This window comes from Notolepis coatsorum (assembly GCF_963971535.1).
Source record: "Notolepis coatsorum genome assembly, chromosome: 15".
NCBI lineage: Eukaryota > Metazoa > Chordata > Actinopteri > Aulopiformes > Paralepididae > Notolepis > Notolepis coatsorum.
The window spans coordinates 42,869,906-42,885,503 of record NC_140179.1 but is presented as its reverse complement, the minus strand read 5'-3'; positions in this window follow the sequence as shown (position 1 = coordinate 42,885,503).

The following is a 15,598-nucleotide window of genomic DNA, read 5'->3' as shown; positions in this document are numbered from 1 at the left end:
ACAACGAACAGAGTAAGCTATTCCACTATACATTAGAGAAAGATCATATAGCTATAACATAGAATCATTGAGAAGATACATTAATCTGGCGCCGTGACTGCCGGTCTGTACATCCGAACGGAACCCAGGACAAGGACACAACAGAACTTCAAAAACTCTCAGAGCAGAGCAACGACGCCTGACTACACCATCCTCGAGCAACAACAACCAGCAGAGGCCAAACGGTGAGTTGAAGATGTGTCTGTGTTGTCGGGGTTTGTTTGGGCAGATTTCGAACAGGGGTAGGGAATGGTTGCATTGGCGCGATCGAGTTAAACGATTGAGCGCACAGCCGTATCGGCACTAATGGCGCGATCGAGTTAAACGATTGAGCGCACAGCCGTATCGGCACTAATGGCGCGATCGAGTTAAACGATTGAGCGCACAGCCGTATCGGCACTAATGGCGCGATCGAGTTAAACGATTGAGCGCACAGCCGTATCGGCACTAATGAAATGAAGGGGATTGGCGCGATCGGGTTGGACAATAATATAGTTCAGGTCGCGCACTGCTGAGGGGCGGGAGGATTGCGCCAGGTTAGGCGACAGAGACTCTTGTTTAGAATCGTAGGTTCAAATGCAATGACAATAACTAGAGACGTCTGGTTTGTACGTTGCTAAAGACAAATCGACGTCGTACGAATCCGTTTAATTCTTACGGAACAAGAGATCTGGAGCGCGTAAGGTAGTCCTCTTAAACCTCGGAAAAATTAGCACTTGTGCACTGGGGGGTTATAAAGAACTGCGCTTATGTTCGAACTAAAAAACTGCACTTAGAAGCGATGAGGCATTATATAAGGACTTTGGTATGTAACAATGTATATATGTTGTTTAGATGAAATAGGATGACACATGCATGGTATCATGGCTATAATCAAACGTACGTCATCATAACGCTAAACGTCGCGGATTACTATATTACAACCAATACGGAATAAAGCCGTTTTATACCCGGGAAACTACTGCTATACAAAGCAGGGCTAATACATTCTAAGCTACGTTGCAAGCTAACGGGGAATGCTTGGGGCTAATAATGTTTAGTACGACTGTTGTGTTGAGATGACGGAACTTATAGCTTCATCCATGGTGGCTGAAAGAGGCTACCAAATGATGCTACATGATGTGCAAGGTTGACCAGGGCTAAGAATGATTATGTTGCTGATGGAAGTATGAGTGTAACTGTGTGGTAGAGAGAGGATGTGTGTGAATGAGTCTGCTAGAGGTTATGGAGTGGATGCCGGTATTTTTTGTATTATTATGAACCAGCTGGTGGCCAAGGCTGCAACGGAGAAACCACACCCCTGTCTGCCAGCATTAGCTGGCGCGACGGGACTAGCGTGTGGACGCTGTGTTGCGTTTTCGAGTGAATTGAATGAATGACATGTGAGATGGAACCTAGGAGATGTGTAATGTGCGTTGAATTTTTCAAATCGGGGCTGTAGAAGTTTAAAGTATTGTAGTAAAGATCAAAGAAAACGGGGATTTTAGAGCTGGTGACGTCATAGGGAGCGTCGGAGCTGGGGTGCGTTAGATTTGGATAACGGGGCTAGATCGGGAGTGTTAGATTTAAAATACGGAGCCGGCCGGGGCCAAGCGGGCGAGCATGCTAGAATGAGGATAGTAATATAGGTTCTGTAAACGGGGGCTTAATAGATTAAAGTTATGTTACGGGTGTAGCTGGGGTTGTGTAAACGTCGCGATGTGTTGTGCCGCTCGAGTCAACAGGACTGGGCCGTTTAGGAGAAGTGATGTTGGATGCTAAGCTAAGCTGGTGCTAGCGGCACTGAGCTAACGAAGCTAAGATGCTAAGCTACCTGTGCTAACAAAATAGCATGATTGAACTCTCGGGGAATCTCGCGTGTTGCTACTCTTTGCTAGTGCGGGATCTTAGAGAGGCGATGGACAGGTACTTCCGGTGTAGAGGGTTCTGGGAATTGTAGTTTTGTGGTTGAGGTAGAACGTGAGTTGACGTCTTGGGGTGTTTACGTAATGACGCACTTGCGGGGGAGGCGTGGCGCCTCCTACAGGAAGTGGTGAGTGTTGTGGTGCGTTGGTGATGGACAGGACGTTCCAGCGGAGGGCGCTGTTGCCTCTTTATTAGTTTCACCTTTACAGGTGGAACGGGGTGCAGTGGCAGTGGAGAAGGGTTTGTAATTATTATAAGTTTGAGTAGCGACCATTTGTGGGGTTTATAAATTCTTTATGTTCGGTTTTTTCTGTTGTTGATGATGGGGGTGTTTACTGGTTTGATTATAGGTCTGTATTGTTATGGGCCAGGTGTAATGGCGCTGGTGGGATTGGCGTGAACCCCCCCCCCCCCCCTTTTTCCTCTGTCTCTTCCTCCCTCGTTCACGCTCTCCCTCCCTCCCTCCCTCCCTCCCTCCCTCCCCCCCCCTCCCCCCCCCCTCCCCCCCCCTCCCCCCCCCGCCCCCCTCCGCTCCATCCCTGTCTCCCGGCTTAACTTTGTGAGGGGACAGGTGCACAAAGGGAGTTTTTGTTTAGTATAGATTGCCTGATTGATTGATTGATTGAAATTTTTATTAACGGATTGTTTAATGGGTACGATACGGTACAGCTCAATACACACAATTGTTAAGGGGATGCAGACCGGAGAAAGACTTTCGTCTTGTTTACATCGGGGTCCCCCATTTTCAGTTCATCATGGGTTTGGAGTATTGGTTATATTAATATAGTGTTACTTGCTAAAATAGGATTACATAAGGATAGATGGAATATTCATGGTCATTTTTTTGGTCTGATTAAAGTTAAGGTTGATTTAGACGGTTTTGGTAGTAGTTAATGTTGCATTGTGTGACCCCCCCCCCCCCCCCCCCCCTTTCCTCCCCTTAGTCCCTGGATCCCTGTATCCCTCCCTCCTTTTTTCTTTTCCCTTCCCTGTCTCTCCTTGTATTTCGCCATCCCTAGATTGCGGCGTGTTGTGGGCATTTGGTTGTAGGTTTATTTGTACTGCGTTGTTATTGTATATGTGAAGTAGGTACCGGATGGGCGCTGGCCTGTCTAGGTGCAGGTGGTGGTAGGATGATTTGTGATATTCTTGGTGTGGTAGAAGCTTGGGGTGATTCCGTTCAGGTTCGAAACTGAAGGGAGGACGCTTTGGGCTGTGAGTTGACGGTTCTTTGTGTATTCGGAGAACTGGGAGGATATTGCGGTGGCATAGTGCGGGTGTCCATGAAATTATTAACGTGGCCAGCTGTACTATGTGTCGGTCAGGGTTTTAGTGATCTAAGTTGCTAAAAGTTTATTGTTTTCCCTGATTAGGTGGTTGGTAGCAGTAGCAACACTGATTAATTTTTATTAAGTGTTGTGGGGGGTAATGGTTGTGTGTAAGGATGAATGAAATGGATGTAGTATGAGAAGTGAAGCGAAAGCGAATAATACATTTAGTCGATACGCTAATCGGAATAATACATTTAGTCGATACGCTAATCGGGCATTTAAAAGTAAGAAATAAGGTTAGGATGAACAGATTCATCAAGCAAAGAGAGATTAGAATCAGATGAAGGACCAGGTTTACAAAGGATTATTAGACAATGGATAGGAAGGGGATTAATGATTATATTTCCCAGGAAATCAGGAGGAGAGAGCACACAGGGGATTGGAAAACTCCAGTGTTCCTGTTGAAGGAACGGACAAAAAACAAGATAAGCTGTATCGTTATTTTTTCAAGCAAATCACACTGTGTCTCTTTAAATATATTAGTATAGTGTTGCCCGACATTTCCAATGCATAACGAAGAGTGGAAAAAATAAGGGAAATGCCACTGTATTAAGTTTGGATATTTCTGCTTTCTTTCTATACAGATGCTCGGCCGGACAGGTGCTCTAAACGACTTCCACAACCATCTAGGGAAAACGGCTTTAATGCGCCTTGGTATAAGTATGAATGATAAGCCAGTTATCAATCCTTGTCTGCACAGTAAAAATTTGACAGTGTGAGTGTTTTAACTCAAGTAAGTAGAAGTAGTGGAAGACAGAGAAACTTGTTTTTTCAAACGGTGATTACAAGAGTGTGTTGAAAGTGGAATGAATGACAGTAACATAGGAAGTTCACTTTAGTGGGACATTTGATAGGAACAACTGAAGCGTTAAATGCAGTAACAATAGGATAACAACAACAACGATATGGAGGAGGGCCTTAGTGATCGGGCCATTGGGGGGAGTAGGCCGAGGGCCTCTGCAGACATTTCCCAGATAGACTATACCAGTGATGATCTGATTGATTTGAATATGGACTTCTCTCATGTGACCAGTACGACAGAAGGACTTGGAATGATGACTTTGATTCCAACACAGGGGAGTGAACCAGTGACAACGGTGTTACTCCAACCAGAACCGATTCAAGCTGGAGTGTCCATTGCAGGCGACTGCGGTTTAACCAAGGGGCAGAAAAAGAGACTGAGGTTACAGCCGTCCCACGAAGTCCACTCTGGCCGGAGGGCTGGAACTGAGACCGACAGCAGGTATGGAATACACGAACAGTTTCTACAGCCCACCCGTTTCCCACATCCATCCTGCCCTCAGCACCAAAGCCAAGAAGGGAGGCGGAGCCCAACGGTGGGACGTCAAACCGCCCGTGCTGAGATGGGGGAAGAGGCAGCATACTATAAACAACAGAGAGCGTTTGTGACGGCGTTCGAACAACACGAGGCAGTTCATCGAGATCTGATGAAGACACAGCTGGAGATCGGTCAAGCCGCACACGAGACTCAGAGATTGGAACGGGAACTGGCGAGAAAGACTGTGCTACTAGAAGCGACAGCTGTTGAGATCATGCTTCGGGCGTCTGACCTAGGCCGCTGTGATCAAAGAATGCCCTGTGCTCTGTTGCCCGGACAGGGAACTGGGCCGCAACAGGGTGAACAGAACCGCAGGAGGGGTGAGTTTCCAGGCCCCTCCCAACAAGAGAAGGCCAGAGGAGAGGCAGCAGAAAAGGACAGGTATGCCCCTCTCTCCTCCAGGCAACAGGACATGCGACCAGAGGACAGGAGAGGGGTGGACCTGGAGAGGACGGTGGGAGGCCAGCCGAGAGACTGTGGGAGTCGTGGTAAACTGGGTGAACTGGAACCCCTGGGATGGCCGGCGTCGGCTGTGTGCTGGGGTTGTGGGGAGGTTGGCCATTTCGCTCGGTCATGTGACAAAGGGTGGAGGCCTCAGCAAACGTCCAGAAAGAAGCAAGAGTCCAAACAGGGTTGCTGGGAATGTGGAGAGTTGGGACATTGTCAGAGGGGGTGTCTGCATAGGTCATAGGTTAATTAAGAACGAGGCAGGAATGCACAAGCGGAGCTAATAGTGCTCGGGAAAATAGAGTTATTAATAAGTTAAAATGGGAAGAAGGACGGATTGGAACAAAAAATAGAATAAAAAATATATAGGAGCGTTGATACATTAGATTATGAGTGGAAGCGACTAAGATGGATGTGCAACTAACAGGGAGAGGTGAGATGACTGACAGATGCATGAGCCAATCGTACTAACAGTTGATTAATAGACAAATCATGGGTTTTCCTTTTTGCTACAGTGTGTCTGATCAACTCTTGCTGTGGCAGTGAGGAAAACGTAAGGGAGAATGGTATGGTGGACGATTTTTGGTATCTCCCACCTGTGCAGCCTGGCCCGGCTGCACAGATTGGAGAGAGAGAGAAAAATGGTCACCGCAATGGCTCTTGTGGTCATGTGAACTCTGAACCAGACGGTGTCAGAGAAGGGTTAAACAGTTGGGTTTTAGACAGGAAAAATGGAACATATAATATTAGACAGAGTTAGAAACAAAGGACTATTTATAGTAGTGATTACAATACTTGATCAAAGGGTGGTCAAGGTTGAATTAAGGAATTAAAAAAAAAAAAAAAAAAAAAAAAGAACAACAACAATAATATTATTTCATTACTTATTTTATTCTTTTTGGATTTCTAATTTTGCTGTCTTAGTTTTGCGGGGGTATTTATGCCTCTGGATGATAGTTTAATTCTGTTGGATGGGTGTGTAGCATGTAGGCACTCACAGTTTTTTTTGTTTATTTTTAATTTTCTTTGTTTTTGGTTGACTATATTTTTTTTTGGAACTGACTGGCTGGGGGGGTTCTCTCGCCAGTCAGGGATAGCAGGTGGTGGTGACACAGCGAGACTGGTAGGAGGTCTGATATAATGAGCTGGGAACTGAGAATGGACGGGAGCTGGTTCATGGTTTGTTTTCCGCTCATTGAGGCTCCAGATGTAGAATCTGGAGGGTTGTGTCACTTTTTGGGTTATGATAAGTGTTGGGGAAACATATTTCTCTGTCTATAAGGAAGCTCTGTGGGTTGGTGGTCGCAATTTGGCCAGTTAGTGTTCATGTAGGGTGCAGACATGTGAATTTGATGATTGACTTGTGGAAGACTCTGCACCGGCTTGTTGAAAGCTGGCGGAGTGTGTGTGATGTGTGTTTAAAGGGACTGTGGTTTGTTGACCATGCACATAGGTTCTGTTGGTGATTGGCCTCGTCTAGAGCTGACTGTCCGGACCGGGGAGCTGTCGGGAAACGAGGTAATTGAAAGTGAAATGATGGTTATTCCACTGTCAAGGGTGGAGGTAGTTGTGTTGATCTTGAGATATTGAATCTAGTAAAACAGTACAGCACAAAAAGAAATGAGACAAAGATGATTTGATTGAATGTTAACGTAAGAAGCTGTGAAATACATAGATAACGAATTTGGAAAAAGAGTGTTGTCAAATACAGAACAGTAAAAATGTATCTGTGCGAAAATGAGACCTTCCAATCCATTGTGTGTTTGTAAGTAACAATCCAAAATGCAAAAAAGGACAGAGGGAAAATCGTTTCCTTCTGTGGAAAATCGGAGCAGTACCAAAAACTGCATACAACAAAGAAGAGGCTGTGGTTAGCACAAAATACAACAAGAAGAAAACAGTCAAAACGAGGTAGCCGTAAAGACCTCAGGAGGTTTAAACAGGGATAACTGACAGGGATGAAAGCGAAGAATAATTGAGGCCTCAGTGGTATTTTCAAGGAGAAGAGATGATTTATGTTTGCTTGTTTGAATCTCCCTCGATGTTTAGAGTGTTAATCTTTTGGGTAGGATGTATTAATCTTTTCTTGCAGAGTCAATTACACAAAACAGACACATTGAAGATAAGTAAACATGGATAAAATAGACTAAACAAAAAAGCTGTTATTGAAAGAGTGTTTCCTTGTAAAAACAGGAACAGCTTTCTTAGTCTAGAGTCATAGTAATAACTGATATTGTGTGTGACTGGGGAAGAAGCCAACGGAAAGAGTGAATGATGATTTTGTAACTGTACAGACGGAAATGGGTTTGGTAGTTCGATTTGTGTAAATTTTGGATTTTTTGAATTTTTTGAAAATATTAGCAAAAATGATAATTATGGTTTAACATATTAAATTTAGAACATATTGGTGCTATATAGTGGGTTATGGAACCCACTAAGGGTGGATTGTCGTATATTTATCTAAATAAAACCTGTAAATTAAACAATAGAAATTATGCACATATATGAAATAGCAAAGAACTAGGTTATTTTCTCTTAGAAAAATAGAGACTCACAGCCATGCCAAATCACCTGTTAGGTTAACCATACATTTGAGTCAACAAGAAGGCTGTTAACTGGCCTCAGTCGAAATGGATCAAAATGACCCATATAAGCATTACGGGAAGGATTAAAATCATCTAGCGGTTGATGGAAAAAGCCACAGGAGAACTCAGTCAAAAAGCTAACAGTGCACCCCTTCAGCCTTCACTTAGCAGTTATAGGAAAGGCCCAGAGTGCCATAAAAATAAGAACAGATCAAATGGCAAACATATGACACATCTTCCTCCACAACGAACAGGGATGGTGCGCCAAATAACTAAACTTTTAAGTCAAGAAGTGACGGCCTGAAGGCCAACATCCGAGTTCTGTTTACTTTAGCTAAGCAGACCAAACAGGCCATTCTGTGATACCCACTGTTAAGTTGAGTGGGTACTATATTTCCATCTGTATGAGGGTCGCATTCAAGGACACTTGAGTAAATCATTCTAAAAGGAAACTAGTTCATATCCCCTCTGTAAGGTCACCTTGTAACGCTGTTTCGCAAGACCCAAATCACTGAGAGGGGAGACCTTCTAGCCAATAGGAAAGCAGGCTCTCTGGGGTGACGGCACTGGATGGGGCAAGGGTGGGGGGGGGTTCTCTCTTCTCTATAAAACCTACAGGTTGAATGATGGAGGGGAGACAGAGACACGGAGACACCGAGACGCAGAGAGACACGCAGAGAGAACGGAGAAGCAGAGACGGAGAATCCACCCCACCAGTTCGAGAATAAGAGACGCCACTAAGAAGCCCTCCGGGAAAAGCTGATTAGAGATAGAAAATAATTGATGCTGTGAACCAGATAATTTAAGCTGTTGGATATTCCAATAAAACAACGGTCAGAACCGTTTTCACCCGCAGCGCTGTCTCCGCCTCCACGTGATTTCCAAAGGACCACATTTGAATGAACTGTTACTTTAACGGGAAACACAACGAACAGAGTAAGCTATTCCACTATACATTAGAGAAAGATCATATAGCTATAACATAGAATCATTGAGAAGATACATTAGTATATTGATCATGAAGATCTGTCAATACTTGGCGTCACAATCATCAGGCTTCTGAACCAGCCTCTCTTCTGTCTTGGCATTGCAGAGAAGAGGGAGATTGTTGACCCCCAGATAGCAAAAAATCGTTGAATCAACATTGTGTTTTTGTCAGGCTGAAGATTGGAATCAACAGTGATATCAGACATAGAAAATGGCATTGAAAGTGCTCGCTATGATCAACATTGGACTTTCAACCAAAATTTAGAAATTTCAATTTTAAAGCCGACAATGAATCAACGTTGATTCAACTATGATATGATCAACATTGAAATAATGTAGCATTGCATCAACATTGATTCAACTATATATATATATATATATATATATATATATATATATATATATATATATATATATATATATATATATATATATATATATATATATATATATATATATATATATTGCATTATACATTGAAATAATGATATTATTGAATGACCATTTCTGCACTTTTTCAACCTTCCTCTGTATGCTTTTAATATGCCTTATTAATAAAGAAAAATAATCACTTTACATCTAAATTATATTATTAGTTGTAGTTACACTGGGAGCATGCTAAAAGGTGTCTACTAGTGACATTACTGCCATATGCCTGAATGGCAGTGATGTCACTGATAGACAGGCTTGGAGCAACCCCTGCAGAACTTTAAAACACCAAATAGAGAAAAGTGATTATTTTTGGCTTAAATGAGACATATTAAAAACATACAGAGGAAGGTTGAAACATGCTGAAATGGTCCATATGCTTTACTGCAGTGGTTCTCAACCTTTTTATACAAAGACCTCACAGGAAAAATATTTGGGGACTCCAAACTTGATTATAATTATGCTATTCTAGGTGAATATTCGAAAATATGTTGCAAGCTTGTAGATCGGCTATTTCCAATTTTTTTCTTCTTCAAGAAACCAAGGTTGAGAACAGCTGCTTTATGACATGGTCTATGAACAAAGAAACAGACAATTTATTGCTTTAACCATTTATTAAAGCCAATTCATTTGCACATACATATTCTCTTTGAAATGCCTGAGTTCAATTTGGATTTAGTATCACCAGGCGTGCATGGGAACAGATAATGAAATCTACTGTAATGTACAGTAGCTTTTTTATTTTATCAGGGTGGCACCATTGAAACAATTTAATGATGCGTGTCCCTTCTCTTTCGATTAGACTTCAATGCCAACTACGCACGTGGCTCCAGATCAGCTGACTTCAGCTGACTCCCCCATACACAATGACCGAATAATAACAGTTATTGAAAATATTCATACAGAACTCTGAACCTTCGCACATACATATTCTCTTTGAAATGCCTGAGTTCAATTTGGATTTAGTATCACCAGGCGTGCATGAGAACAGATAATGAAATCTACTGTAATGTACAGTAGCTTTTTTATTTTATCAGGGTGGCACCATTGAAACTATTTAATGATGCGTGTCCCTTCTCTTTCTATTAGACTTCGATGCCAACTACGCACGTGGCTCCAGATCAGCTGACTTCAGCTGACTCCCCCATACACAATGACCGAATAATAACAGTTATTGAAAATATTCATACAGAACTCTGAACCTTGAACCCCTATAGAATCTTCCAGGAAGTGTTGTTTTCCAAAATTCCAACGCAGAATCAAATCTAAAAGTTAAATCTATCTAAAAACACTTTTACCTATTGCTAAACTAAGTATAATACTTCAGAGTATTATAGAGACACATTAGAGATGTACATCTATATAATATATTCACATCCACACTATAAATAGCATCCATTAATCCATGATTAATCATCACTCCATTCAGACTACCGACTACTGACAACCTTCTGAACTTGAATAAGCATGCAAAACCAACAATTAGCATTTCAGCCAAAACGTTTCTCTTTTGTTCTCACCATTATAGACTCTGTTTAATGGGAATCGAGTCAATTACAATGACTGACAGAGAGGAGGGGTGTGGGTGGGGTGGTGGGGGAGCAAATAGGGGGTGGTCAGGAGGGGGGCTGAGTCTAAACTAGGGGTGGCCTGGAGGGGGGCTGAGTCTAAACTAGGGGGTGGTCCTGAGGGGGGCTGAGTCTAAACTAGGGGGTGGTCCTGAGGGGGGCTGAGTCTAAACTAGGGGGTGGTCCTGAGGGGGGCTGAGTCTAAACTAGGCGGTGGTCCTGAGGGGGGCTGAGTCTAAACTAGGGGTGGTCTGGAGGGGGGCTGAGTCTAAACTAGGGGTGGTCTAGAGGGGGGCTGAGTCTAAACTAGGGGTGGTCTGGAGGGGGGCTCAGTCTAAACTAGAGGTGGTCCTGAGAGGGGCTGAGTCTAAACTAGGGGTGGTCTGGAGGGGGGCTGGTTCTAAACTAGGGGGTGGTCCTGAGGGGGGCTGAGTCTAAACTAGGGGGTGGTCCTGAGGGGGGCTGAGTCTAAACTAGGGGTGGTCTGGAGGGGGGCTGAGTCTAAACTAGTGGTGGTCTAGAGGGGGGCTGAGTCTAAACTAGGGGTGGTCTGGAGGGGGGCTGAGTCTAAACTAGGGGTGGTCCTGAGGGGGGCTGAGTCTAAACTAGGGGTGGTCTGGAGGGGGGCTGGGTCTAAACTAGGGGGTGGTCCTGAGGGGGGCTGAGTCTAAACTAGGGGGTGGTCCTGAGGGGGGCTGAGTCTAAACTAGGGGGTGGTCCTGAGGGGGGCTGAGTCTCAACTAGGGGGTGGTCCTGAGGGTGGCTGAGTCTAAACTAGGGGGTGGTCCTGAGGGGGGCTGAGTCTAAACTAGGGGTGGTCCTGAGGGGGGCTGAGTCTAAACTAGGGGGTGGTCCTGAGGGGGGCTGAGTCTAAACTAGGGGGTGGTCCTGAGGGGGGCTGAATCTAAACTAGGGGGTGGTCCTGAGGGGGGCTGAGTCTCAACTAGGGGGTGGTCCTGAGGGGGGCTGAGTCTAAACTAGGCGGTGGTCCTGAGGGGGGCTGAGTCTAAACTAGGGGTGGTCTGGAGGGGGGCTGAGTCTAAACTAGGGGTGGTCTAGAGGGGGGCTGAGTCTAAACTAGGGGTGGTCTGGAGGGGGGCTCAGTCTAAACTAGAGGTGGTCCTGAGGGGGGCTGAGTCTAAACTAGGGGTGGTCTGGAGGGGGGCTGGTTCTAAACTAGGGGGTGGTCCTGAGGGGGGCTGAGTTTAAACTAGGGGGTGGTCCTGAGGGGGGCTGAGTCTAAACTAGGGGTGGTCTGGAGGGGGGATGAGTCTAAACTAGCGGTGGTCTAGAGGGGGGCTGAGTCTAAACTAGGGGTGGTCTGGAGGGGGGCTGAGTCTAAACTAGGGGGTGGTCTGGAGGGGGGCTGCGTCTAAACTAGGGGTGGTCTGGAGGGGGGCTGGGTCTAAACTAGGGGGTGGTCCTGAGGGGGGCTGAGTCTAAACTAGGGGGTGGTCCTGAGGGGGGCTGAATCTAAACTAGGGGGTGGTCCTGAGGGGGGCTGAGTCTCAACTAGGGGGTGGTCCTGAGGGGGGCTGAGTCTAAACTAGGGGGTGGTCCTGAGGGGGGCTGAGTCTCAACTAGGGGTGGTCTGGAGGGGGGCTGAGTCTAAACTAGGGGGTGGTCTGGAGGGGGGCTGAGTCTCAACTAGGGGGTGGTCCTGAGGGGGGCTGAGTCTAAACTAGGGGGTGGTCTGGTGGGGGGCTGAGTCTCAACTAGGGGGTGGTCCTGAGGGGGGCTGAGTCTAAACTAGGGGTGGTCTGGAGGGGGGCTGAGTCTCAACTAGGGGGTGGTCCTGAGGGGGGCTGAGTCTAAACTAGGGGGTGGTCCTGAGGGGGGCTGAGTCTAAACTAGGGGGTGGTCCTGAGGGGGGCTGAGTCTAAACTAGGGGGTGGTCCTGAGGGGGGCTGAGTCTAAACTAGGGGGTGGTCCTGAGGGGGGCTGAGTCTCAACTAGGTGGTGGTCCTGAGGGGGGCTGAGTCTAAACTAGGGGGTGGTCCTGGAGGCTAAATTAGGGGGTGGTCCTGGAGGCTAAACTAGGGGCTAAACATATGCATGCACGCATGCACGCGACAGCTGCAACCAGAGATGCTGGAGATACTAAATGTTGCCCCTGGATCAGCTTCCAATGATCCAACTCCCATGAAACCCACTGTCCTCCAAACCATTTGTCCTTTTAAGTCTTTGTCTTTCTTCGTATCCCGCCATTCCTCTCAAGTGCATAACGCAGCCACTTCTGCAGTGCATCTCTGTATATCAAGTCAGTCAACTTGCGGTCAAATTGACGAGCAGCCGCTGGGAAAAAAGAAAAAAATTATACTTAAAGATAAACAATAAAAAGCTGCAGTGGGCACGTTCCATTCCAAAGTGAACAGTGTCCTTTTTAGTGTACTAGATTTTCAGGTGGCCTTAGGTGCATTTTCAACCCCATAGTCATATAATTGATCCACACTAATGCTCGTAAAAAATCTTATTGTGAGCATTACAGAGGACCACTTATATGACGTTAAGGTTGGAAATGGGTGAGGTGTTTCTTTAAGAGTGGTTGCATGTTCCATCAGGCTCATTCCATGGTGATAAAAATGCATCCATTCGTATTTACTTGAGATAAAAGTGAAAATACTTAATTAAATGAAATATCCATCATCAAAATAGCTAAATCCACTGTAGTAAACCTAGTATTTTGAGGTGCAGATTGACTCACCAAACATGCAGTCCTGCATCAGTGTGTCCTTGAAGGCCCTCTTTGGTCCCTTTCCCGCCCAGTTGAAGATGCATGCTAGACAGTTTGTCATGGTAGCGGATAGCATTCGCCGGATCATATTTTCTGAGTTGGTCCCTCCGATTAATGCCAGGCGACAGTTGACAGCTGACAGCTGAGTAGGATGGCTGCGCCACTGTTTTCGGCTGCCTGCCGCTGCGTCCTAATATCACTGTGTGTCCTCGTTTGGTTTGTGTCTCGTATCCATCCAACAAAAATAATCTACGACCGACAACTACTCCTGGATATCTGTGACTGCTTTATGGACCTCCGTGGTGGGGATTTCATGGAGAGATCACCGGGAGAAAGGATTCTTCCCCACCCCTGGCTGGCCAAACTACCAGCCGAACTAATACGTCCGTGCCTCGCTGTCCCCCTTCGCAAAATACGTTCGAGGAAGCAGAGAAAACGAGGAGGCGCAGCGGCCAAATGGAAAAACACCTGTCGCTCCTACCTGGTGCCCGTGGAGTTCCAGAGAACCCCGCCCCGCCGATCGTCCAACCCGGTGTGTGTAATTATTCCCCGCCGGCTTTCATTCACCGGCCCAGCCCAGAGTCTGTCTCTCCCTGGTAACTTTCATCGCCCATGGAGGCCAAATGGATGTCACGGCGCAAACCCCCATAGCCTCCGCTCCCTGCTACAGGTGCAGCCTCCCGGGAGCTCCCCTCCCGCCCCCCCGCGGCTGGCCCTATTCAACACTCGCTCGCTGACAAACAAGGCCTTCAAATTGAACGCTCTTTTTACAGACCGCAAACTGGATTTTCTCCTGGTGGTTGAAACGTGGATACGGACTGGTGAGCAGCCTACTCCTCTCATTCAACTTTGTCCCCCGGACTGCGATTTTATTAACACCCCTCGTCTCACAGGAGGCGGCGGAGGCGGCATAGCTGCTGTTTTTAAAAAACATTTTAATTGTCTCGCTCTAAAATCGGATCCTGTCAAGAGTTTTGAAGTGCAGCAAATCAAAGTCGGACTCCTGAATCCACTACTGATTATCCTGGTCTACCGTCCCCCCGGCAACTCACTTAGTGACTTTATCTCTGAACTGTCCGTTCTCCTATCACAGACAATGCCCAGCTATGATAAAGTTTTACTGCTCGGCGATTTTAATGTTCACGTATGCTGCCCAAATAAACCCCATGTGAAGGAATTCCTGCACTTAATTGAGTCTCTTAATTTTAGCCTACATGTTAATTCCCCAACACACAAACTCGGCCACATTTTAGATTTAGTTTTAACAGCAGGTTTCTCCATCGACAACATGGAAATAGATGACCCAGTCCTTTCAGACCATTCACTGATCTCTTTTGATGCTCTGTGTTTTGTCCCCATTTCCAAAGCTATTGTCCTAGCACGTTCCTCTCGCCACATTAACCCCTCCACTGCCATTAAGTTCCGTGATGCCTATATAGCTGCCCCTAACACCTGCAGTATTGAGGCCTCTCCTGCCCAGCACAGCACTGAGATCCTTATCTCAATGTTCAATTCTTCATGCTCCTCCATACTCGACTCTGTCGCCCCCCTTAAACTCAAAAGGCCCAGACCTAGATCTCAGCCCTGGCTTGATGAGAACACCAGAGCTTTAAGGAGACAGTGCAGACAGGCCGAGCGCAGGTGGAAACACAATAAACTGCAGATCCACTATGAGATCCTTAAACATCACCTCAAACAGTATCAAGAGGCAGTTAAGGTGGCGAGAGAAAGGCACTTCTCAGCAATAATTGCCAAAAATTGTCACAATCCCAGAGTCCTTTTTTCGACCATTAACTCTTTCACCTCCCCTCCTCCCGCCCCCTGCCCCGATGCCTCCCCCTCCAAATGTGAAGAATTCCTAAACTTCTTCATTAGGAAGGTGGAAACCATTAGATTAGCGATCTCATCGACCTCCTCCACCCCCCCTCCTACCCAGCCCCCCTGCCCGGCCCCCCCGCCTGCCCAGCCCCCCTGTCGGACCCCCCCTCCTGCCCAGCCCTCCTGCCCACTTCCCCCTCCCTCCCACCCCTCCTGCCCAGCTCTTTTGAACAACTTCCAACCCATCTCTCTAACCACTCTCAGAGAGCTGGTGGCAGGCATGCGGACCGTCACATCCCCCCTTGATGCCCTCCCTACCCATCTTCTAAAAGACTCCATGGACATAGTAGGCCCCAGTATTTTGTCTATCATAAACAGCTCTCTGGAATCTGGCTCTGTTCCCTCCTCCCTTAAGC